General features: G+C 41.3%; 1 protein-coding gene across 8 annotated transcripts in view; it reads left to right on the top strand.

Moving 5' to 3' along the window:
- Positions 1-24,795, top strand: part of LOC140200156 (gamma-sarcoglycan-like) — a 630,311-nt gene that overhangs the window by 161,219 nt on the left and 444,297 nt on the right. For 2 of the 8 annotated variants that reach the window (XM_072263052.1, XM_072263049.1), the window contains exon 1: positions 13,588-13,694. The exons of 4 other annotated variants lie outside the window; for them this stretch is intronic. The gene's annotated coding sequence lies outside the window, so the exon portion shown is untranslated. Of the gene's footprint in view, positions 1-13,570; positions 13,695-24,795 lie in introns of those variants that run through there. 2 more of the 8 variants (XM_072263044.1, XM_072263046.1) reach the window with 2 other exon arrangements.

Genomic DNA, 24,795 nt, shown 5'->3' with positions numbered 1-24,795 from the left:
AGTGAGTTGTGGAGTAAGTATGGCGATACTGACGGTCTGCTCCCAGCGTATATTCAGATTGGGTTGGTCATTGCCAATAAAAGGTGACACACTTCACTGTATCTTTCAATGTTTTGATGTATTTGTGACAAATAAAACTAATCTTTAATCTTCTCAACTCTGTTCCCCTCTCCGGCGGAGTCTGCTCGACCTGTTGAGTATTTCCTGCATTGCCTTTTCCCTTCTGAGTCTCCTACTCCACTTTCTATGCACATTTCCATCAACACTATTAGAAAGAGCCAGACACTTGTGCTACCATAGCAACTGTTGGACTACATCAATCAGTAACTATCCTCTAACTCAGGGGTAGGCAACCTACGGCCCGCAAGCAAATGTTGGGATACTATGCTTGTCCAGCCTGCGAGCGATTTTTCCTTATTTTGAGTGTTTCACACAACCACACTGATGGATATGCATGGCATCTTGTTACACTGGCCCCAGGTTCTGTTTTGTTCCAAACCAAACACTGGTATATACGAGTGACGGGAAGGCAGACTACCTTATTAATATGTATTAGATACTCTCCGTGCATGCGCAGGTTTTCAGATGGGATTGTTCAAATTTGTGCACATTTGCCCACTTTTCAAAAAAGTAAAGCACTAGATCCAGGCATTTTTGTGAATATGGTCCAAGAATTGAGAAAGGAGTTTTCATTTCGTTTTGCTGATTTTCACTTGCCTGCAGATGAGTTCAAGCTGTTCGCTACTCCATTTGATGTGGAAGTGGACACTGCATCAGGAATTTTTCAAATGGAATTGATTGAGATGCAGTGTGATGACATATTGAGATTGAAATTTCATTCTGAAGATGTGTCAGTGCTTGACTTCTGTAGAAAATATATTCATCCAAGTGGGAAGTATCCTAACTTAGTGGACCATGCAAAAAAGAAGGCATCATTGTTTGGCAGCACTTATCTGTGTGAGCAATTATTTTCAAAAATGAAGCACACCAAGAACCATTTGAGAACAAGATTGACTGATGCCCATCTGGATAAAATCTTGCTCTTGGCATCAACAAGTCTGACACCCAATATGAGAAGCTTTCAAGCAACAAACAACATCAAGTTTCACATTGATTTATCAACTGTTTGCATTAAAATTTTCCTTTTTATTATACTTAATTTACCACCATTCAATGCATCATATTCATACGTTTTATGTTTAAAGATTCTTTGTGTCCATTTAATAGATTCAAAACATATCTTAATTGAAATAAATTGCAACTAAACTGAGTTCTTTGGTTAGTAATTGGTATCCTTGGCTAAGCACAAATGATTTTCTAGCATGCGTTATTCATTAATTTGAGGCAAAACATAACTAGATGTATTTAAAGGGATACTTCCCATATTTCAAGTTTTTATGGCATTTATCTGGCTCATTAATACGCGATCCGGCTCACAGAGGCAAAAAGGTTGCCAACCCCTGCTCTAACTAATGGACATGCTCTTTAAATAACATGGCTGCTGAAGATAACTTCAGTAGTGCAAGGTTAAGAAAGGGCATTGGCTGGGGTGCGGAGATCCATAGTGTCAGTAATGCCTGCTAGTTGGTCAATGCTTGGCCTGCTCTGCTTACATCAGGTTGTCATTGACCGCTGTAACACTTCAGCCTCATCAATAGGGTACCTATCATAATTCATCCCTCAAATCTGTACCTGCACCTTGAATGCCATTTCAGAGGTTTAATAAAACTAATAGTTCTGATTTTTGATTGTGCAAGCATTTCAAAGGAACCACAGAAAGGTGAACGTTTCACGTAGCTGGAAATGTGCTGTATTAACCGAATGATTGGGACATAGGAAATCCTACTACCAAAGGACCTGTAAATCAGTCCTGCACTTCAGAATATGACAAGAAAGGCTCCAACGGCTAAATAATGACTTCAGTTTGCCGCTGCAAAGTATAACTGTAATTATGCTTTTTAATTGGAATGTCAAAAGAATAATTTGTTCTTTAGCTACCAGTTAATCAAAGTAAAAGCTGACTTCTTATTTGATACAGTATCTAATGACAGAGAAAAAAAAGACTTTCCTGGTCTGTGATAAAAGCCTGAAGTAACGTAGAAAATATAATTTACTATACATGACATGGGGCAATAGCTTGTCAGGCAAGATGTTAAATTTTATTAAATTGCTAGGCTAGGAATTGGGTTTTTAGCTCATATCCACAAAACTGATCTTTGAAATATTCATTGATGTGATAGTGTAAATGTACTGAAGTATGATATGGAAAAACATCAACCTTTGGAGAGCAGAAGCCAGTCACCAGAGACACTGCACAGTACAAAGGAGCTAAACCTGTAGAAGGACTGAGCCCCACTGTCCAGATGCAGAACAGTCGTTAATCAATACAAACCCAGCAATAGATAAACAAATGGACATCCAGAGGCTAGTTGTAGACTAGCTGTAAAGTGTGCAGGCAAACAGCAGGATACATGCTAAATTATGATGAACAGCAGCAATAACAACTTGCAATTATACAATGTTAAGCAAAAAAAAAATCCCAGCAGATAAACAACTATCAAGCTGCCGAGAGGGGAATTGGGAGGAAACTCAATGAATGGATGGACTTTAGAGAGAAGGAAAATAGAGAGGAGCTAAGAAAGAAACAAAGATCTCAATAGAAAGAGGCCAAGGCGCTTGAATATCTGACCAGGGAAAGCAGGGTTAAAGGTGAAGAGCTTTAACAAACAAGTAGAGCCTGTTGGTAGCATTGAAGCAGGATGGGTCTAGTGGAATGAGACCCTTGTAGAAACTCGAAGATCATGCTTACATTTGGAACGTTGACGGACAAGAAATCTGTGTTTGCTTGAAAATGGGAGTGGCAACTACGTGGTAGATCACAAGTAGTTATACTATGGGAAGCTGGAGCTCTTAGAGATCTATTATACACACTGACCAACAATAGATGGATCTGCATTGATCTCTGTTTGATTATGTCTTGGAATCTATCAACAGCATTGCAAAGAAAATATTCGGAAAACATTTATCCATGACATATTCATGTTCAAAAAATTGTTAATATGTCATTTGATCATTGCATCTCAATGCCTGTGTGATTAACTTTTTCCTTTAGATTGAGTAGACACTTCCTTGTAAAGACAATCCAATGTATCTTAATCCCTGTTCTTTCCTCAAATCCTGGCAAAAAATTCCCTTTCAAGAGTTTTCCAATTCCCTTTTTAAAATTCTGTTGCCATCACCTTTTTAGATAGTGCCTTCCACATGATAACAACTTATTAGATAAGAAAGTGTCAAAATTCTTTTTCTAATGGAAATATTTTCTCCTTATTAACTCTAATAAAATCCTTAATGTTTTTTGAGATTTAGTTTTGTCCTTATTTATTCCAAAGAAAACAAGACCTGTTTCCACATAACTGATGAGGCCCATTCCTGGTACTATATTAAGGATTTCTTATATTGCCTTGTTAAAACCTAGTGCCCAGAGCAGAATTTACAGACCCAGATTTTTCTGAGTGAAGCCCATAGCCCACACTTGCTGCTTTGCTCTCCACAGTCCAAAACGTACCAGGCCGGATCTGAGGGCCCACCTTATTGTCCAGCTTTGCCATCTGCTAATGTCAAGTGTATTTTTAAAAAATCAAAATTATGAAAATTAACTAAACAATTGAAATATTTTAAGACTTAATTAAAAAAGAGTTAAAATACAACAAATACTTAGAAAAATGTATTTACTTCCCTTTTCCAAAGCCCTACAAAATAGTTAAATCTGGAGAGGGCTGACAACAGATTTCCCAGCATCCTGCTGCACTGTTAGACTCCAAATGTTGTCTATGTGTGGTGCACACCAGCAGAACTCATCCAACACCTTCATGACTTCTTGCATTCAAGAGTAGGTACTGAACTTGGTGGTACCTACAAGGATGATGTATCTGTGTGGAAACACTGGCACTTACCAGCAAAATATGGACCATTGTTTTACTTGGCTCCTAAGCAGTGAAATTTCAATGCTCCGTGTGATTTCTGGTGGTCATATTTATGAAGCCAAAGATCTTGCATGTCTTTTCAACTACTCTGACTATTTTTTGATATGTGTGCCCATCCTCCACATCCCCTTTAACCTGGTACCATTTAATCTAAAGATGTTAAAGTGCATCTGCCCATTAACCAAGTATGTCTGTCTTTCTGAAGTCTTTGTCACCGTTCACTACATTATTGAGTTTTTTGTCATCCAAAAGTAAAGAAATTATTATTGCAAACCCAAATGCAGGCTGATAGTTTCTATTAACAAGAACAGGGGTCAAAATATCAAGGGGATAGCACTATAGCGCTAATACGTGGTCTTGTCCCATGACGTTGACCACTTCATTCCAACACAGATACTGCTCAGCCCACACTGTTCTTACAGCAGCTTGTTTTGCTTTTGCTCCAGATTCGAGCATCTGCAGTCTCTTGTGTTTCCAACGGCACTGTACAATTTGATTCAATCTCAATGAACAGTTTTTTATCCTGTTCTCTGCACCAGTTTTGTATCCACTCAGCAACTCTTACTTTATCCCATGAGGTTCAGTTTTGTTAACACATCTGTTACTGTATACTTCGCCTGGCGCCTTCTTCAAGAGAGTACACACAACAATAACGTCATCACTCTCTCTGTTACATTATCAAAGAATTCAATCAAGTTAATGAACAACGTTTAAATTTAATAAATCTACTATTTCTTAGTAATAATTAATTTTTGTTTCTAAATGCTATCTCCTTTTGACATTTGAATTGTTGTTTTGTGACTAGTGGTTAAACCTTTTCTACACATTTAAACACAGATACAATACTTTAAACAAGCCTCTGCTGTTTTGTCTAAGGATTTTCGGAAGATTATGCCAAGCCGCTGTTGCTTCAAGTCTTCCATCCTTTTGCATCAGGTCACATCTCATCGGACCGGGTAACTTCTACTTTTAAATATCAGGAACATCTTCAAAGGGCAATGCCTCAAAAAGGCAACATCCATCAGTAGGGACCTCCATCCCCCAGGACGTGCTCTCTTCTTGTTACTACCATCAGGGAGACGCCACAGGAGCCTGAAGACACATACTCAATGTTTGAGGAACAGCTTCTTCCCCTGCACCGTCAGATATCTCAATGGGCACTGAACCAGTGACTACTACATCACTATTTTTGCTCTCTTTTTATTTAACTTAATTTAAGTTTTTTCCATATCTAGTTTCTTATGGTATTTTATAGTATTTTTCACTTATTGCTGCCGCAAGACAAGAAATTTCACATTGATATTAAACCTGATTCTGATTCTGAAGTGCTGCCAGCTTTTTAAGTGCCTCCAGTTTATTTTCATCCTGGTCAAGACTGCTGCATTCCTAGCATTTCCTGCCACATGAGACGAGGCACTGCTTTATCCTTTCTTCACGCACCAAAACAATGTGTTTCATCGGTGTGATCGGGACCTCTGAAAGCTCATGAGCATCTTTGGCATTCACAAATGTTCGGTAACATTTGGGAAAGTTTAAAAACAAAAAAAAATGTTAATGTATTTTAAAATATTGAGAAAAGTTTATTACATAATATAAGGCAACGCTAAATACCAATTAAAATCTGAAACTCTCACAAATAATAATTATACAAAAGTCCTGCCCAATGGTTTCAGCCTGAAACGTCGACTGTACTTGAACTAGATGCTGCCTGGCCTGCTAAATTCATTCAGCATTTTGTGTGTGTTGCTCGGATTTCCAGCATCTGCAGATTTTCTCTTCATTATACAAAGGCTTTGTTTTCTCTAGAGGGATCGAAAGGCCCAGGCTGCATTTCAGAGAGGAGATGCACTGCATTACGGGGCAATACAATGCGAATTAATCTAACTGGCCTGCAGATACTTCAGCACCTCTGGCCCCAACTGCAGGAAATTTCCTGTTATCAATGTAGCGAATCCCCTTCCCCATGAATATTGCATACAATATGCCCAACCATGTAGGAAGAAACCTGTCCTACCCATACAGCAAAGTAAGCAATATAGCAAGCACTGCCTGCTCTGCATCAGAAGGGAAAAGGCTTGCTGCAGCTAGAAGATTTGATACTCTGGCGAGGGAGGAGACTTGATACTGGAAATCTAAAATGGAAACAGAAAGTGCTGGAGGTACGCAGCAGATCAGGCATCTTCCATTGAGAGAGAAAGAGAATTAAGGATGCAGGCCTGACAGAGAAGTCTTTAGCCTGAAAATGTAAGTGTATTTCTGTTCCCACAGATGCTTTAGTGCTTGGTGAGGTGGATAATTTGCTACAATGGACAGCTTGAGAGCAAGAGGTCTGCTACAATGGTGGGACAGATGCTTTGCTGTGTTGGTTGGTCAAATTTTGCTCAGCTCGCGGACCATAGGTTTGTTACATCGACGGCTGTTTGTTCACTTCATTGGTGGCAAGACATTTGCTACGCTGGTCAAGAGATCTTTGGATCCATTGATTGGGTAGAAGGTGTGTTATTTGGCAGGCTGGATATTTGTACTTTGGAAGGTAGGAGCATTGCTAAGTTCATGAGGTGAGAGTTGATGGTGTGTACAATTTGTGAACTGGAGAGCAAGAATTTTGCCAACTAAATTTAGCTCGCAAAACATCTAGCCAAACATCAATGTAAGTAGACACAGTAAAGAAGATGTACAACATGTTTGCCTTCATCACTTGGGCCGTCAGATATAAAAGTCAGGAAATTCTATGAAATTTCAGTTAGTCCACATTTGAAGTAACGTGTGTAGTGCTGGTTGCCATTTCGCAGGAAGGGCGCTGTTCTTTTATAGATGTTCACCAAGATGTTCCCTGGGTGAAGGTATATTAGCTGTATGTGTGTGTGATGCCCTGCCAGGGGTGGTAGTGGAGGCAGATACATTAGGGGCATTTAAGAAACTCTTATGTAGGCACATGGAACAGAGAAAAATATGGGATCATGTGGGAGGGAGGGGTTAGATTGATCTTAGAGCAGGTTAAAATGTTGACACAACATCGTGGGGCCGAAGGTCCTCTACTGTGCTGCCATGTTCTATGCTCTATATTATCAGATGGACAAACTCGGCTTGTTTTCACTGGAACATTGGAGGTGGAGGGGTGACCGTACAGAAGTGTACATATTTATGAGATGCATGAGCTGGGCAGGTAGTCAGCATGTTGTTCTCAAGGTGCAAGTATCAAATGGCAGAGGGTATTAGCTTTAAGATAAAAAAATAAACGTTTAAGGGAGATAAACGAGGCAAGTATTTTTACAGAAAGTCTGGTAGTTGCACTTAATACACTTCAGGAGAAGTGATGAAAGCAGATACAATAACAACTTTTAAGAGGCATTTACAAGAACAGGCATGGAATTATGGGGTATATTGGCATCATGGCCAACACTGACAGAATGGGTAAAAGGGCATGTACTATATTTTTCTATGGTCTTTGGATGTCTACTGTGTTGATGGACCACTGTTTCGCTGCAATGGGGAGTTTGGAACAAAAAATGATGTTATTGTATTGGCATGGCAGGAAGCCGGTTGCGATGTTGGGTGTTGTTTGCTGCTATGGGCAGTAGAATGTTTGCTGCCATGGTGAGCCAGAAGATTTAGAGCAAGGGTTCCCAATGTGGGGTCCATGGACCCCTTGCTTAATGGTATTGGTCCATGGCATAAAAAACGGTTGGGAATCACTGATCTAAATTTTAGAGCATTGCTGGAGCATGTGTCCTGCTACCTTAGCTGAGCAGAAACTTTGTTCCTTTGGCTGACAGGAGGTCTGCTTCATTGGTGCAGGATCTTTGCCTCATTGCCAAAAAGTGCCTTCCCACAATGGGAGGTGAAAATTTGGAGAATTGGCAGCATATTAACGAATCTTCCTTCCTTTGGGGTTGGAATTTCGCTGCAACATGGCAGCCCTTTTGTCACTCTATTAAAGATATTCCCTTTGTCTTATCATTCTTTTCCCACCCTCTTTGCAAATTAAAGTTAACTTGCAATTTTGAAGACGGGTCTTCAACCTACAACATTAACTCTGTCTCTCTCACCACTGATACCCACTGACCTGCTGAGCGTTTCTAGTATTTTTACAGATGAAAGGCTGCTTGATACATTGAGGGATGGGGTCGGGGTGTGAGTTGGGACAGGAAAGTTGTTTGGACAGCAGGAATTTTGGAAACTGGTGGCCCGAGCTTTGCTACAGTGGAAAAGCGCATTGTTTGCTCCCTTGGCAACAGAAATTTTGCTACATTCATGGGCAGAAGTTTTGCTGGGTTGTCAGGATAGGGGTTTTGCTACATTGGCATGTAGAAGGTTTTCTACGCTGGTGGGACACAACGTTATTTAGTCTGGTAATGAAGGACACTGAAAGCTGGAGGAACTCATCGAGATGCTGCCTGACCTGCCGAACTTCAGGCCAAGACCCTTCATCTGGGATGAAGGCAGGAAGTTAATTTTGTCCAGACGAAGACAGGAAGTTCACTGCAATGTCCAGGTTTTTGGCAGGAATTTTGTTAAGCAGGAGAGTAGAGGGATTTTACTTTAGTAAGACCAGAACTTTGCTACGTTGGTGGGCAGGAGAATTGCTACATTGGAACTGCATGGATTTTGCTGCATTGGGGACAGGAATTTTGTTGCATTAACTGGAGTAGATTTACTGCACTGGTAGCAGGAGGTTTGTTACCTTAGTGGAGCAAAAAACAGACTTTATTGATGGGGCATATATTTGCTGCGTGGATAGTCAGAAGGCTTGCTGCCCTGGGGGTAGGAGATTTACTGCCTCTGTTGGCCAGGCTTACTGCTCTACTGGTGAAGCAGGTATTCCTACATTGGCAACAGGAGATTTAGTAGGAGTTTAGGCAGGAGTTTTCCTACATGACTGAAACAGGAGGTTTGTGATTGACAGGATGTAGTGTGCTACATTGCTTAGTCATGTGGTTTGTTGCATTGGCATGAGTTCTCATCACCTCATTATAGGAAACCTTAGAGAGGGTGCAGGGGGGATTTGCCAGCATACTGCCCAGATTGGAGAGCATGTTTTATGAGGATAGGTTGAGTGAGCTAGAACTTTTCTCGGAGGAAAAGAGGAAGAGGTGACTTGATAAAAGTGTATAAGATGATAAGAGGCATATATCAAGTGGATAACCAGAGACTTTCTACTTGGGCAGAAATGACTAATGCAAAGGGGCGTAATTTTAAGGTGATTGGTGGAAGGTAGAGCAGGGAAGTCAGAGGTAAATATTTTATACAGAGAGTCGTGGGTGCATGTAACGTGCTCCCAGGGGTAGTGGTAGAGGCAGATACTTTAGGGGCATTTAAGAAACTCTTAGATAGGCACATGGGTGATATGTTCTGTGTTCTATATTAGTGCATTGTTGAGCAGAATGTTTACTACATTATGGATGAGTGATTTGCTTCATTGATGGGATAGGTTGTTTGTTGGATTGGGGTTCAACAGGTTTATGAACTGAAAGGCGGGATTGCCATACCAGACTTTGCCATACCACAAGGACTTTGCCACCTGCAGATGGCTGGCTGCTTTGATGGAGCAGATGGTGTACAGATTTGGTATGTTAAGAAAGGACTGTGTTGGCCAGGTGAGGGGATGGTAGTGAAGGTGAATTCATCGATGAGGAATTGAAGTCCTGGATCAGAAGGATCAGAATCAGATTCAATATCACTGGCATATGTTGTGAAATTTGATGATTTACAACAGCAGTGCATTGTAGTACATAATAATAAAAGCTATAAATGACAACAAATGTCTCTCTTTCTCTCTCTCTCTCTCTCACACACACACACACACACACACACACACAGTCTATATAACTAAATAAGTAATGCAGAAAGAGAGGGAACTAGGTTCATCGTCCATTCAGAACTGATGGTGGAGGGGAAGAAGCTGCTCTTGAAACGTTAAGTGTGTGTTTTCAGACTTCTATAACTCCTCCTTGATAGTAGTAATGAGAAGAGGGCACGTCCTGGGTGATGTGTGTGCTTAATGATGGACACTGCCTTTTGAGGCATCGGCTGCTCAAGGAGGCTAGTGCCCATGATGGAGTCGGCTGAGCTTACAACTTTCTGTGGCTTTTTCTGATCCTGTCCAGTTGTTCTCCATATTAAATGGTGATGCAACCAGATGGAATGCTCCCCATGGTTCATCCGTAAAAGATTGTGAGTGTCTTTGGTGACATACCGATCCTCCTCAAACTCCATGAAGTATAACTGCTATGTTACTGCATCAATATGTTGGGCCCAGGATAGATCCTCAGAGATGGTGACACCCAGGAACTTGAAACTGCTCACCCCTTCCACTTCTGATCCCTCAATGAGAACTGGTGTGTACTCCCTCAACTTTCCCTTCCTGAAGTCCACAATCAATTCTTTGTTCTTATTGACATTGACTGAAAGGTTATTGTTGTGACACCACTCAGCCAGGTGATCTATCTCACTCCTGTGTGCCTCATCACCATCTGAAACTCTGCCAACAATAGTTGTACCGGATGGGATACATGATGTGGTTACTTTTTACGTTCCTAGCCACAATGGTTGGGGTTGGCACTCATTCCGATGGAGCTGAACGAGTGTTCAGTGAGAAGGACCATCCAAAGGCACCAGTAAAGCCAAACCCACACTCTGGAAAATGTTTAAATCCCAGGAATGGCTGATTTACAAACCTGAAGCTATGGCTTATCCTGAGGAAGGGGGTTTCATCTCTGACTCATTTGCTGTTCTCTGGTCCTGGACATGGGGTGTGATGGGTGTGTGATTATAAGGTCAAGGACAGAAACCCCTCACCCCATGGAGAGGAGAGTCCGATTCTAGTATTAATCCAATCCATGACTGCTAGGGGCTTTGTAAGTGGTATCTGGGGGAGGGATACAAATACTGTAGGGGCTGAGGGCTGTAGGAGCTGGGCCCATAGATGGTTTGGTAAAATTATTTTACTGAATTTGTGCTTGCTTCCAATGCAGCTGACAGGTCTCTGAAGATATGAGAACCTGACATGGCCACTATTAAATCTACAAAGTAGAGTAATGATGTTACAAACCTCATTAACATATCTAAATGTACAATATGACCCCTTGTCCTTCTCTGATTAAAGCTCATACTGGAGGCAAATGGATAACAGAAAATGCTGCAGAGACTCAGCAAGTCAGGCAGCGTCTATGGAGGGGAATAAACAGTTGACATTTCAGGCCAAGCCCTTTTATCAGGACCCCCTTCATCAGGATTTCCAGCATCTGCAGAACCTCTTGTGTTTGGGCAACTTAGTATCAGCCTTCAAAATTTTTAAAGTTATACCTGCTGATCTGATATCAGCTTTTTTTTTTGGATGCTGATTTTCACCCTGAAGCTTCATGAAATGTTCTGTGAAATAGTTGCCTTCTTCTCAAATTATTACTTTTCTTAAAATTTGAAGATTTTCATTTTTAACTTTTATTCAAAAGACCCCTTTCAATCCACTTCTTCTTCACCAAAAGAACGTTTGATTGCAAGGTTGGAATTTGGGGCAGAAAAATGAATGTGTTGTCCGTGCCTATTCTGGTATTTGTCCCCCACTTTTCCTTTGCTACATCGACGACTGCATTGGCGCTGCTTCCTGCCCACATGCTGAGCTCGTTGACTTTATTAACTTTGCCTCCAACTTTCACCCTGCCCTCGAGTTTACCTGGTCCATTTCCGACACCGCCCTCCCCTTTCTAGATCTTTCTGTCTCTGTCTCTGGAGACAGCTTATCCACTGATGTCTACTGTAAGCCTACTGACTCTCACAGCTATCTGGACTATTCCTCTTCTCACCCTGTCTCTTGCAAAAATGCCATCCCCTTCTCGCAATTCCTCCGTCTCCGCCACATCTGCTCTCAGGATGAGGCTTTTCATTCCAGGACGAGGGAGATGTCCTTTTTTAAAGAAAGGGGCTTCCCTTCCTCCACTATCAACTCTGCTCTCAAACGCAGCTCCCCCATTTCACGCACATCTGCTCTCACTCCATCCTCCCGCCACCCCACTAGGATTAGGGTTCCCCTGGTCCTCACCTACCATCCCACCAACCTCTGGGTCCAACATATTATTCTCCGTAACTTCCACCACCTCCAACAGGATCCCACCACTAAGCACATCTTTCCCTCCCCCTCTCTCTCTGCTTTCTGCAGGGATTGTTCCCTGCGCGACTCCCTTGTCCATTCGTCCCCCCCATCCCTCCCCACTGATCTCCCTCCTGGCACTTATCCTTGTAAGCGGAACAAGTGCTACACATGCCCTTACACTTCCTCCCTTACCACCATTCAGGGCCCCAGACAGTCCTTCCAGGTGAGGTGACACTTCACCTGTGAGTCGGCTGGGGTGATATACTGCATCCGGTGCTCCCGATGTGGCCTTCCATATATTGGCGAGACCCGACGCAGACTGGGAGACCGCTTTGCTGAACACCTATGCTCTGTCCGCCAGAGAAAGCAGGATCTCCCAGTGGCCACACATTTTAATTCCACATCCCATTCCCATTCTGACATGTCTATCCACGGCCTCCTCTACTGTGAAGATGAAGCCACACTCAGGTTGGAGGAACAACACCTTATATTCCGTCTGAGTAGCCTCCAACCTGATGGCATGAACATCGACTTTTCTAACTTCCGCTAGTGCCCCACCTCCCCCTCATACCCCATCCGTTATTTATTTATATACACACATTCTTTCTCTCACTCTCCTTTTTCTCCCTCTGTCCCTGTTTTACTATACCCCTTGCCCATCCTCTGGTTCCCCCCCCTTGTCTTTCTCCCCGGACCTCCTGTCCCATGATCCTCTCATATCCCCTTTGCCTATCACCTGTCCAGCTCTTGGCTCCATCCCTCCCCCTCCTGTCTTTTTCTATCATTTTGGATCTCCCCCTCCCCCTCTCACTTTCAAATCTCTTACTAGCTCTTCTTTCAGTTAGTCCTGACGAAGGGTCTCAGCCCGAAACGTTGAATGTACCTCTTCCTATAGATGCTGTCTGGCCTGCTGCGTTCACCAGTATTTTTTGTGTGTTGCTTGAATTTCCAGCATCTGCAGGTTTCCTCGTGTTTGCTTAAGAATTCTTCTGCTTGAATTTAACGATAAAGTATTTGTTCCCTCTGTCAGTCTCTGTGTGACCTTGCTCTAAGGTAAATGGAAAATGGTTATTGTCAATTCCCACAGTTTACTAGCACTCTGGTTTCATCCAGGATATCCTTGTGGCAGGCTGCAGCTCAAGAAAAGGGGTGACTTAGTACAAGCTCAAAACTTCCTCTTACACTTGTTAAACTATTTCTTCAAATGGTGTTTGTACCATTGTGCTATGGACCAGCCCAGCCCACAAGCGTTCTATTGTGTATTTTTTCCCAAAGAACTTGGATATAAATTGAAAACCATTTGCCAAGTATTTATTATAATCAGCTCTGGAGGATTGAAAATGACCAGTTCATCATTTTTCAAATATTAGTAAATGTTTTGAATGTAGACAGAGCAGTAGAAAGGAATTCCAAGCAGTGAATTTATAAAAGGCAATGAGTGCCTAGTACCACATGATTAGTTTGAACCATGACAGACCTAAATTTATGACCTGCAGCTGTTGGATGTCTGATTGGAGTCTCGGTGTTGAGCAGTAGTGTGAAGCGCAGCAGTCCAGGGAGACCTCAACAGAAAGGCAAGCAACAGCACGAGATACTAGGGTAGGAAACAGCGCAACTTGGTGGTTTGTATTTATTGTATCTGAAACTGTACTTTTAATGAAATGTCATTCTTTCTTAGCAGGAGAAACACTTTCTGTTCCCAACCAAAACAGTGATTGGTACTTTTTGGTATTTTTGACCAGTTTCTGATTTGATAAGTAGGTTTGATTGTTACTCTTGATTTGATACAGACAAGCTTTGTACAGTTATTTCACTAAATGGATAAAACCCTGCAAGGTGTCAGGGCCAGCTGAGGACTAGAAATGTTGGCATGAAAATCCTTTGAATTAACAGACCTGTGTCCTTGTTTATGTAACAAGCTACTGGATACTAAAGTCACAGGTGACATCTTTCAGCCTGCATCCGTAGTGGGTAATTTGCAATGAGTGAAATTTTAGAAAAGCTGGTCAAATATAATGCAGGGTTAACGCTGGCAGATGACGGTGGTGAAATTCTCTAGTTTTGACTGGCAGCTTTGCAGGAATACAACCCACCCTCCCCCCCCAAACTTTTTGCCACCACAAATATTTTTCTGCTTTTGACGTTCTATCTGAATCACAAAAAAAAAGCAACTTAACAACTCCAAGCATGTGGAGGTAGAAGCTTTGGAACGTCTGCATGAATTTGTTTAAGCGATGTGTGAATCACGTGGTGCAGCAAACCATGTGAGGTTGGGTGCGGCCCCAGCAGCAGCTTACTTCCCCTCTTTCAAAACTGACACATGTTGGAATCAGACAGCAAAGAGAAAGGCAAGTTTGCAAATCATATCATTAAACATAAACAGTCAAAACTTCCGGGTATCTTAATCCTATTCTTTAGAGAAATATCCAACACTGGAAAGTCTGTCTTTCAATCTGACCTATTCCTGAAGTATTTTCCCCATGCTTCTGAGAGCAGCCTCTCCGTTGTCTAATTGTTTTCAAGTTGTTCTGGCCTGCCTCTTATTAATTCATATGGTTGAAATTAATGGCTTGAATATTGGAATAGCTTGGACAGAGATGGAATACATCTGCAGAAGAGTAAAAAGCGGTCTGTCTGCTGAAATTTTGCACAGTACGAGTATGCCTTTTGCTCATAATTGAGGAGAAATAAGTTCTGGGGGCACAATGTCCTCATTTGATGAAACAAACTTTGTTGCAGTTTTATAGCATGAGTTCTGCCAGGTCAGAACATGAAGCCTGGCTCACTATCAGACAGCATTTTTATTCCAGTTCTTTGCCAGATCTGCAGTATGCTTTGACCATTTAAGTACTATGTGTGAATTCCAATGTTGGTTAATAATCAGTTGGAGCCGATCCAAGCAGCAGTGCACACTGTCTTATTTAGATAAAACCTACTATAAGGTGCTGCATTGAAAATCATCTTCCTAGACTCTGCATCCTAACTTTACGGTTGCATTTAGTATTAACTTGGAGTTCTGTTCAAACGGTATTTTCAGAAGAGATGTAAATGAATTCTTATCTTTTAATGGATGCATAGTTTGAAACTTCAAGTAAGAATCTTAGGTTTACTAAACAGTTTGAAATATGGGCAGCACTGCTGGGTTGGAGTGATAAATCTGGCACAAGGACATCCACAATTCCCCTATGCATTCCGCCCATTATTCCTCACAAACTTCATCATATTCATGTTCTGCACGAGACCCATCAGTCTGTTTATCATTATCATTTTTACTAAGGGTGAGCAGTTTCAAGTTCCTGGGTGTCAACATTTATGAAATCTATCTTGGGCCCAAGACATTGATGCAATTACAAAGAAGGCACGACAGTGTCTGTACAATATTTCATTCGGAGTTTGCGGGGACTTGGTATGTACCGTGGAGAGCACTCTAAGTGGTTGCATCTCTGTCTGGTATAGAGAGTCCACAGCACAGAGCCGATAAAGCTGCAGAAAGTTGTAAACTCAGCCTCCCTGCCTTGAAGGTATTTTCAAAATTTGATACTTCAAAAAAAGCAGCATCCATCATTAAGGACCCCCATCGCCCAGGATATGTCCTCTTCTCATTGTTACTATCAAAGAGGAGGTACAGGAGCCTGAAGACACACTCTCAACATTTTTGGAATAGATTCTTCCCCTCCACTATCAGATTTTTCTGAATGGACAATAAACCACATTTTTTTTTTGCTTTCTTTTTTCCACTACTTATTATTATATTTTTTAAATTGTAATTTATAGCTTTTTTATGTACTGTTGTGTGCTGTTGCCACAAAACAACAAACTTCACAACATATGCCAGTGATATTAAACCTGATTCTGTTGCCCACAGCTCACTCATCCTAACCGTATGTCTTTGGAACTTGGGAGGTTGCTCCTTGCTGACAGCGGTGGGAATTGAAACCCTATCTTACAGCTGACGCTGTAATTCAAAGGTTCAGAGTACATTTATTACCAAAGTATGCAATATACAGCCCTGAGATTCATCTTCCCACAGACAGCCACAAAGCAAAGCAAACCATGGAACCCATTCAAAAGGGAACATCAAGCGTCAAAACGCAAAAAAGAACAAATCACGCAAACACAAACAAAATGAGTGTAAGACACAGAATATTAAACATCAAACCACAAAGTCAATGAAGCAGTCTAGTACTGTTCAGTTTCAGCTCTATTCAGTTCAATCTAGCACTTCGTTATTCGTTGACTGCAGGCCGCAGAGCTAGTCTGCCCCGATCAAAATTGCACAATGTAGCAACAAAAAAAAAAGGAAGAACCAGAAACCATAAACACATCATAACATGAACTACAGAGTCCAATCCACAAACTACATCAATTAAACCTTGTCCAGGACCCAAGACTCTGGCACCATCCTCCGGCAACAGTAACTGAGAGGGAGAGAGGCGGACCGAACGCAGGTTCATTCCGCTTAGAGCAGCAAGCAAGCGAGGGAGACACCAACCACTCACAGCAAGGTGGCACTGAACAGCCACTCGCCATCCTCTCTCGTCCTCGTTGATTTCAATCTTCCTCGATGCTTTAATTGGTAATATCAGCGAGATGTAGAGTCGATCATGGGCTCGTTCCCCATCTCCAGGCTACTTGGTCTCCAGGCCATGCACTTCGCTCGAAACCTCACCGAAATACCTCGGAGACTCCAAAGCACCAACTCACTCAATCGGCCTGAAAACACACTATCAAACTGTAGGTCACAAGCTCCAATAGTAGGTGAACTATGTTTGAAAGAGGAGGTAAAAGAGGTTATTTCATGATATGTCTGAAGAATAAAGGATCTAGTGCTTTCCTGGCATATATGATAAATAAACTGTTCTTGGTCTTCCAGCCAGGTACAGGTATCACTTATAACTGACATTTCGATGACTATCTCCACCATCTTTTGTCATTGAAATGTCAGTTATTGATACCTGTACCTGGCTGGAAACCCAAGAAGAGTTTATTTGTCTGAAGGATCTTGTCTTTGATCACATTGTTCGCTGATGCCATCTCCTACCATATATGCTAATACTACACTAACTGCCCTTAAATCACTTAAAAATTTAAAAGATCTTGTTTCAATGGCATTAAAGAATCTGTTTTATTCCATATCCTTTTCCATTTACCACTCCATTCAATTGTACCCTTACCCTAAAATTGAGTTTATCTCACTACCATTTCCATGACATACATTGATCTATTTTTCACCACAACAGACTATCAAAATTAACCGTGTCAAGCATACTAAAACTAACTTTAATAATTGTAGCTGAGGATCATTCCTTCTCATCCTCCCCATACCGTGGGTGTGCCTTTTCTGTGAGATTCATGAGATTGCAATGTCTTGCTCCATTCTTACCTGCCCTAATGAAGCCAACAAAAGCCTTGCAATAGCAATCGATCCTGCATTGCATATCAATTTCTCATGTACATGAATGTTTCAGCTCTACTTCGTTGCATTGGGAGCTGCCACCTTAACTGCTCTCATCATGGTGAGAAAGAAATATAGAGGCAATGTTTGCACTTGTCACATGATTATAACTAAAGTAAACATTTTACATGTAATTATGCAAAAGGACTGAGATCTGTAAGTTAAACTTGCATAATGCATTGCTTTCCTAAATGTTAGAAAATCATCCTTATATCTTCTGACAAAACCAGAGTGGGATGAAGCACCATTTTGACTCATCTTTAGTTAATGTATTTCTAGGCATGTATCCTTTACAGTGTCACTTTATATCTTGAGAATTATTCTCAAGCCTCATCCAAAGTGCAAACCAAACCATCAGTCTTATTCTTCTGTTTAGTTCTTCGTACACTTGCTGTCAGTATTTCTGATATATTATTGATCTTTCTGAATCAGAGGCTTTTTCATGTGGATGTGAATGATGTACTCCATGTTTATATTTTCCCCCAATAATATTGTTCAAGATTTCATAAATACTGGATTTTTACTTCATGAATAAAACATGTAACTTAGAGCATTTCAAACTCATGTCTGACATATTGTTCTGTGAAGAGGAGGATGGGATAATTCATCCCATATAGTAAGAGTTATGTTTAAATAGCACTTTATCACATCAAAGTATTTCAAAGTGTTTCACACACTGAATCACTTCATATATGTATTTATTTACTTAGAGATCTTGAGCAGAACTGGCCCTTCGAGCCCAATGAGCCACACCAACCAGCAACCCATCTATTTAACTCTAGCCTAATCACAGAACAATTTACAATGATCAATTAACCTACTAACTGGTATGAGTTTGGACGTGTGGGAGGAAACTGGAGCACTGTCATAGTGCTATAACTTACGTTGACAAAAATGTCAACAAGTCTCTGCGGGCAAAGCTCAGCAACCAGCTCCAAAATAAACAACCCGCTCATGACTTCTGTTATTCCTTGAGAAAGGCGTTGGAGATTCAGATGGATTGATTGATTGATTGATTGATCGATTGTTTGATTGATTACGTGTATATTTAAGCATATGGTGAAATGTGTTTGTTCGCTTTAACAACTACACAATCTGCTAGGGGTAATCCATAAGTGTTGACACATTCAGGCACCCACATGTTATGTTTGTCTTGATAAGAGACAAATTTTGTGTGTGTTTAAATGCTAACACAATTATGAAAAGGAGACTCTAGATATGAAGGCTTCTAGCTCCACAATTTAGCGCATGTTCTACCAGTTCACCAATGTCGCTTTGGGTTCCAGATGAACCACCTGCATTGCACACTGGGAATTGAAGTTCTTCATTATGTACACACATAATAACACATCTTCCCCCTTTAAAGCATACAAACACAATATTATGTCCTCATAAACCTGCAAGAAATAAAAATGTTTTCCAACACAGATATTTACATTGATGTCAAATGTAATGAGCAAATATAGTCCCTTATTCATTCGACTACTCTCAGTCCGTCTCTGTGGTGGCTTAATGATCCTTTTTGGACTGCTATTTGTTTCCACAGATGCCTTGCTTTCACTTGCTCTGTTAATACCAGAGTCCTTTTGAGAACTTTGATCTACATGTTCATTTTTTTCCCACATTCTTCTGGCAGGATCCTATCTGTTCATCTTTGTTCTTGTTCTTGCTGTGTGACCATAATTCAGTCCATGTGCCTCACAATGGAGCCCCAGACTACATCCATGTGATCAGTGAGTCTTTTCACAAGTTACAACTGATTCTATCTCAATTCACAAAGCTTCTTCTGTTGGCTGCATATCATAGATGGCAACTCCTCCTGTTTGTGTTGGACTATTTCTGTTCTTCTAACCTTGGATCTTGCATGATATCCCTATCTTTCTTTGTATTTTTCCTCTTCAACTTCGGTGAGGATTGTGGAGATAGTTTTGATTTCCACTCTTTAACTGGAAGTTGATGAAAGACAAATTTTGAACCAAAGCTGCAAAATGCAGAAGCAAGACTGGCAACTTCATCATGATCACTCTATTCCACACTGGCATCCTGACTGTCATGCTGGTGTAGCTGATATGAATGTCAATGGAAGGTAGAGTTCTTGTGCTTCTCTTGCATAACCTCTCATGGATGCTGTTATGGGTTTCTTAAGTTACATTGGGAAAGCATCCAACCCCCTCAAAGACTTCTGTGTACTCTTTATTGCGTGTTTCTGGTCACCTTTTGTCTGTGAAGCCACTACAAAACCTATTTTCACCACATTGAGCCTTTTGCATGTAGTTGGACCTAATAGTGGCTGTACTCACTTTTCTCCAATCAGTATCTGTGCCTTTAGGTGCTGCCCTTTGCTTGAAAGTCTCCTTTGACTGGAACATTCTGTCCAGTGTAGCCAATCACTTTTAACTTCACCTGGTGAATCTTGCTCTTTACTTTGAGAGTCTTGCAATCATCCATAGACAACGGATTTATCTGTGCTCCAGTGTCAGGCTTGAATGGAATTACTGTCTCACCCACAGTCAATGGAACGACCCATTCTGTTTTACCAGCGCTAACAGTCTGTACAGAATCTACAAAAACTTCCTCCATTATCTCAACAGCCATGTGGACATTTCTCTTGGTAACCCCAGCTATGCAGCACTTTGTAAAATGATTCTTCTTCCCACAATTATTGCGGGTCTTTCCATAAGCAGGGTGCATCTTTGAAATTGCCTACCTGCATATTTGCTGCATTGACTGTTGAGCCTACCTCTTTGCTTTGCTGTTGCTTTGGGAAACACCTTGTGCTCTGCCTCTCTGTTTTCACAGAACACTGTTGTTTCTGCTCTGTGCAGCTCCTTAGCTTGTGCTTGTGTGGTCTCCACTGCCCTGCACGTATTCAGAGCATTTTCTACCATCAAATCTTTTTCACAAAGTGATCTTTCTCTGAACCCATTATCTGGGATTCTACAAACTATTTTGTCTCTGACTTTGTTTCTGGTTACAGGAGAAGAACTTACATCTCTCAAATATGATGTTTTTACTCGGGACAAAATACTCCTCAAATTTTGTCATCCAAGTGTCCAATGTCAAAGCTGTTTCATCAATTTGAAAGCTGTTGTAGATGTCTGAAGCATGTAGAAAGAAGACACTTTCAATTTTACCTCCACCCTACTGGCTCTGCTCTCCACTAAATACATATTGAATCGCTATTTGAAGTGTTTCCAATTATCGGCTAGATTGCCAGTAAACTGTATAGCTGCATGAGGATTTAGATTATCCATTGAGGGAGTTTGTAGGATCTCACCTCAGTTTCTTGGTGAACTTTGAGACAATGTGCTCATTGGCAGCAGCTTCTTTCCACCAGAACCTAGTGTGTCTTTCTTAGTTATTCGTGGTATTCAGTTATACTGTGGCGAGCATTTGGTCCATAATGACAGATGAGGAAGCTCGTTGAACTCAACAACCACTTTATTGTGATAAACACAAAACAGACCGGGCACCATGACCCGGAGAATGAACCCAACCAGTCTCATACAGACTGACCATCAAACACCCTGTTTACAGTTAGGGTGACCCACAAATACACAAACAAGTGTATAACCCAAGCTAAAATGTAGCAATAAATGAACTGGAACTTCCCACTATAATCCCACAAAAACACCTTAACACAGGAACAATAAACAGTACTGTTCATTAAAAATGCAGAGGCGGGCTGTTGACCATGCCCCCCCCCCCCAGAGCGTCATAATACTTCATATTTAAACCTCAGGCCGACTTCTGACACCACATTACGTTTGTTCTTGATAAAAGACAACTGCGTGAATTTAAACTTTAACACATTTATTAGTAGGAGATTCTAGATATGATTGCTTCTAGCTCCAGACTTTAGCCCGCACTCTGCCAGTTCACCAACATCACTTCCAGTTCCAGGTGAATCGCCCGCATTGCACACTGGGAACTGAATTCTTTATTATGTACACACATAATAACACACCACGTAGCATGCCCACAATGTTCCACAGAACACAAACTGGGCAGAAATAGTAACTTTTTGCAATATTTCAAATTATGTCTCAGCATCTTTAGATTTCCTGAAGTGATGCTGTTGCCCCTATCTTTAACTCCTTTGAAATGTAATGAGGTAAAATCCAACTCCTTAGTGTCCAACAACACCAATAGCTTGTATTGTGTACAATCAGTCTACCGGTTTCTACAGTGGGACTTTATTGCCCTGCTGCCAGGTTAGTCTCTGTGCTGCTGTTTGGGAGGACAGGATGGGGTGATGTACTTAGTAGAAGGGAACCATTCAAAAGTCCTCTCCACCCAGGATGTTAGGAGTATGATTATTCTCTGAACATTCCAGTGGGGACTATGGTTAAAATAATTACTTGAGTAAAGTCATTAAAAGAGGTTTCTGCCATATGCTACAGTGGCTGCAGATCAGACCCAGAAGCACTCTTCTAGTAGCAGTAAGGTTCTTGTGACCTTCCAGTGAAAGTGACCACAGGTATTATGACAGTACAATGAAGAATCACTAATACAGCACTGTTAGCCTCATGTCTTGACTGTCAGTTGGGAGAATTTTGATACTTAAAGCCACCACAGGCATGCCTTGCTGGCTTTAGCAGTAATGTTAGATTTATTTCTTAGAGTTTTAATGTCTGGAATTACCTATGCATCAGGACCATATAAAGGTGATTTCCTGCACAGGAAATGAAATTAAAAAGCAGCTTAGGTGCAGGAAGTGATGTTCGTGCAAAATGAACTGCGCCTGTGGAGGACACAGCAGTTAGTAATCAATAAAATAGAACATTTAGGTCGGCCAAAGGAAGCAGGCTGAAATGGTTTGAACTTAATAGGGAAAATCACTGTGCGGTTTGCCTTTCCTCTTCATGGATGCCAGTTCTTTAGTTGTACGTATCCAAAATTTTCTCTTCCCTGGTCATTTGCTCTAATGACATCAAACTGACTTTTACTGAGCACCCACTTTGTTTTCTCAAATGTGTTACTTGCACATGCAAGAACATTGCCAGCCTGACGCTATAGCGATTGTGGATTGACTCCTTACTAGTGATCCACAATTTCACATTGGAACGTCCGAGTGATCTTGGCTGGTTGCAAGGATGATGGTGAGATGACAGTGACATCAGACCATCTCATGGTATATATTCTGACCCCATAAATGCGCCAGCCCTCACTTAATTTGCAGAACTCAACAAAGCTAGCAATCCTTGTGTGTTTGTGACACACTTGAGTCACAGTATGACCATATCTGGGGAACTGAGCCTAGCCCATATCCAGATAATAAGAGAAATAAGTCAACAGTATTTCTTTCATCCCAGAGAAGAAGCTTAAAGTTCTCTGAAGCTGCACATAAAGCTGGCTATCTAGAGGGAACCACAACTTACTCTTAAGTATCCATCCTAAGTTGCTGGCATTAATAAAGGAGTTATGCAGCACTTGCAAGTTGTTCATTGAGATTTTATGAAGCTTAGCTTCCTTGCAGGAGGCTTTAATTCAGACATTCAAATATTTACTATGTAAATCCAGTCCAAATTCTGATCTAGAGCTGAAATATACAGCAATACTGCTCTAAAGTTTAATTACTGGCCATAAAATTTGACTGCTTACTGCCTACAATATGATTTGCTACCTATTCGGAGTGCGGTGTACACTGCAAATCTGTACAGTGTTCTGATGGTTGGGGAGAGTATGACTCACTCTGAATGAAAGCGTATAGTGAAACCAGATCATAACATCAATCACCGTGTAACACTGATTTGATGTCAGAACTGGCAAATTGGATATCATGAAATCCCACTTATGGAATTTAGCAATGGGGAAAACTTTCCCTCCAACTACATTATTTAGAAGGATCATCGATACTTATCCATTTCTGTGCTGCAGGGCTCTCTGAATATATGACTTACCCTTATTTGTGCATTGATTCATGGTGTGTGGGTGGGAGTATACTACTGTTTGATATTTCCAGATTGCATTACAGTTTGTGAAGAGAGTGAAAGGAAAGAACTCACTGCAAACTATGGTGAAGTTCTCAAATGCCAGATATGGGGCATTTGCTTATCTCTCCACCACAGTCAAGGCATTATTGAGCCAAAGTGGAAAGGTCAATGAAGAAAACAGAGAGCGAGTTCTGAACAGGAGTCTCAATCCAACTAGTGTATTGTGGTGCAATTATTCGATCACCATCACATGGAGAAGAAATAAACAATCAAAATTTTGAAAAAAGTACATAAAAAAGGAAGAGACAGTGCAAGAGCTTTAATCCTCCTGGTCAGTACATTAAACTTATAAAGAGGGAAGAAAACACAAACTTAGCACCATTGCTCCAAATCACCCCCTTTCACTCTATCAGATACGAAATATACTGCAAGTTGCAGCATGTACAGAACAGTCACTGTAAGGCTATGGTTGCCATCAGCTGTTATGGTTCTAGCTCATTCCAGGATATCTAAGATATATCTTTTGCTATTTATCTGCATATATGTATCTGTATATCTGCAAGACTTTTCAGTATCCAGTGCCTCAAAAGATCCCCAAACTTTCCACTCCTAGAAGTTGACTTTATCTGCATCCCTATCTGTCAAAAGGCAGGCAGCACGAGTGTGGCTTTTCCTGATGGCAGGTCTCGCAGTGGCACAGGGAGACATTGCTTGAACATGAGCGCTGTAAGGATCGCCAGAGAAAACAGACTGTTCTGAGGAAAATCAGATTAAATATTAGCTTTCTGTGTCAGATGTACATTGAAATGTACAAAGAAATGCAGCGAATCAGATCAGTGAGAATTGTGCTGGGCTAGCCCACCAATTTTGCCATGCTTCAGGTGCCAGCATAGCACGTCCACAAGTCACTAACCTTAACTGTTTGTCTTTGGAATGGGGAGGAAATCAGAGCGCCCAGAGGAAACTCACACGGTCACAGGGAGAAAATTCAAACTCCTACAGACAGCAGTCGGTATCGAATCCCGATCCTACAATTGGTGCATGGTGTAGTGGTTAGCGCAAACACTTAACTGCTACACACAGTGCTGCCCAGATTGTAAATATGCACCACAATATGAGCATCACATTTAAATCCCAAAGCATACCAGAGCCAGAAGAGCTGGTAATTGAATAAAGATGGTTTCTGCCTGGCATCCAGAAAGTAGCTGGAGGTGATGGGCAGGCAAGCAGATAAGATTGGAGAGGGAAAAGAGGATGGGGAATGGTGAAGGAGGTTTGGGTGGGGCCAGTACCTGAAGTTCGAGAAATCAATCTTCATGCCATCAGGTTGGA

This window comes from Mobula birostris, chromosome 7, assembly GCF_030028105.1.
Source record: "Mobula birostris isolate sMobBir1 chromosome 7, sMobBir1.hap1, whole genome shotgun sequence".
NCBI classification, from domain to species: domain Eukaryota; kingdom Metazoa; phylum Chordata; class Chondrichthyes; order Myliobatiformes; family Myliobatidae; genus Mobula; species Mobula birostris.
This window is presented reverse-complemented; position numbering and strand designations above follow the sequence as displayed.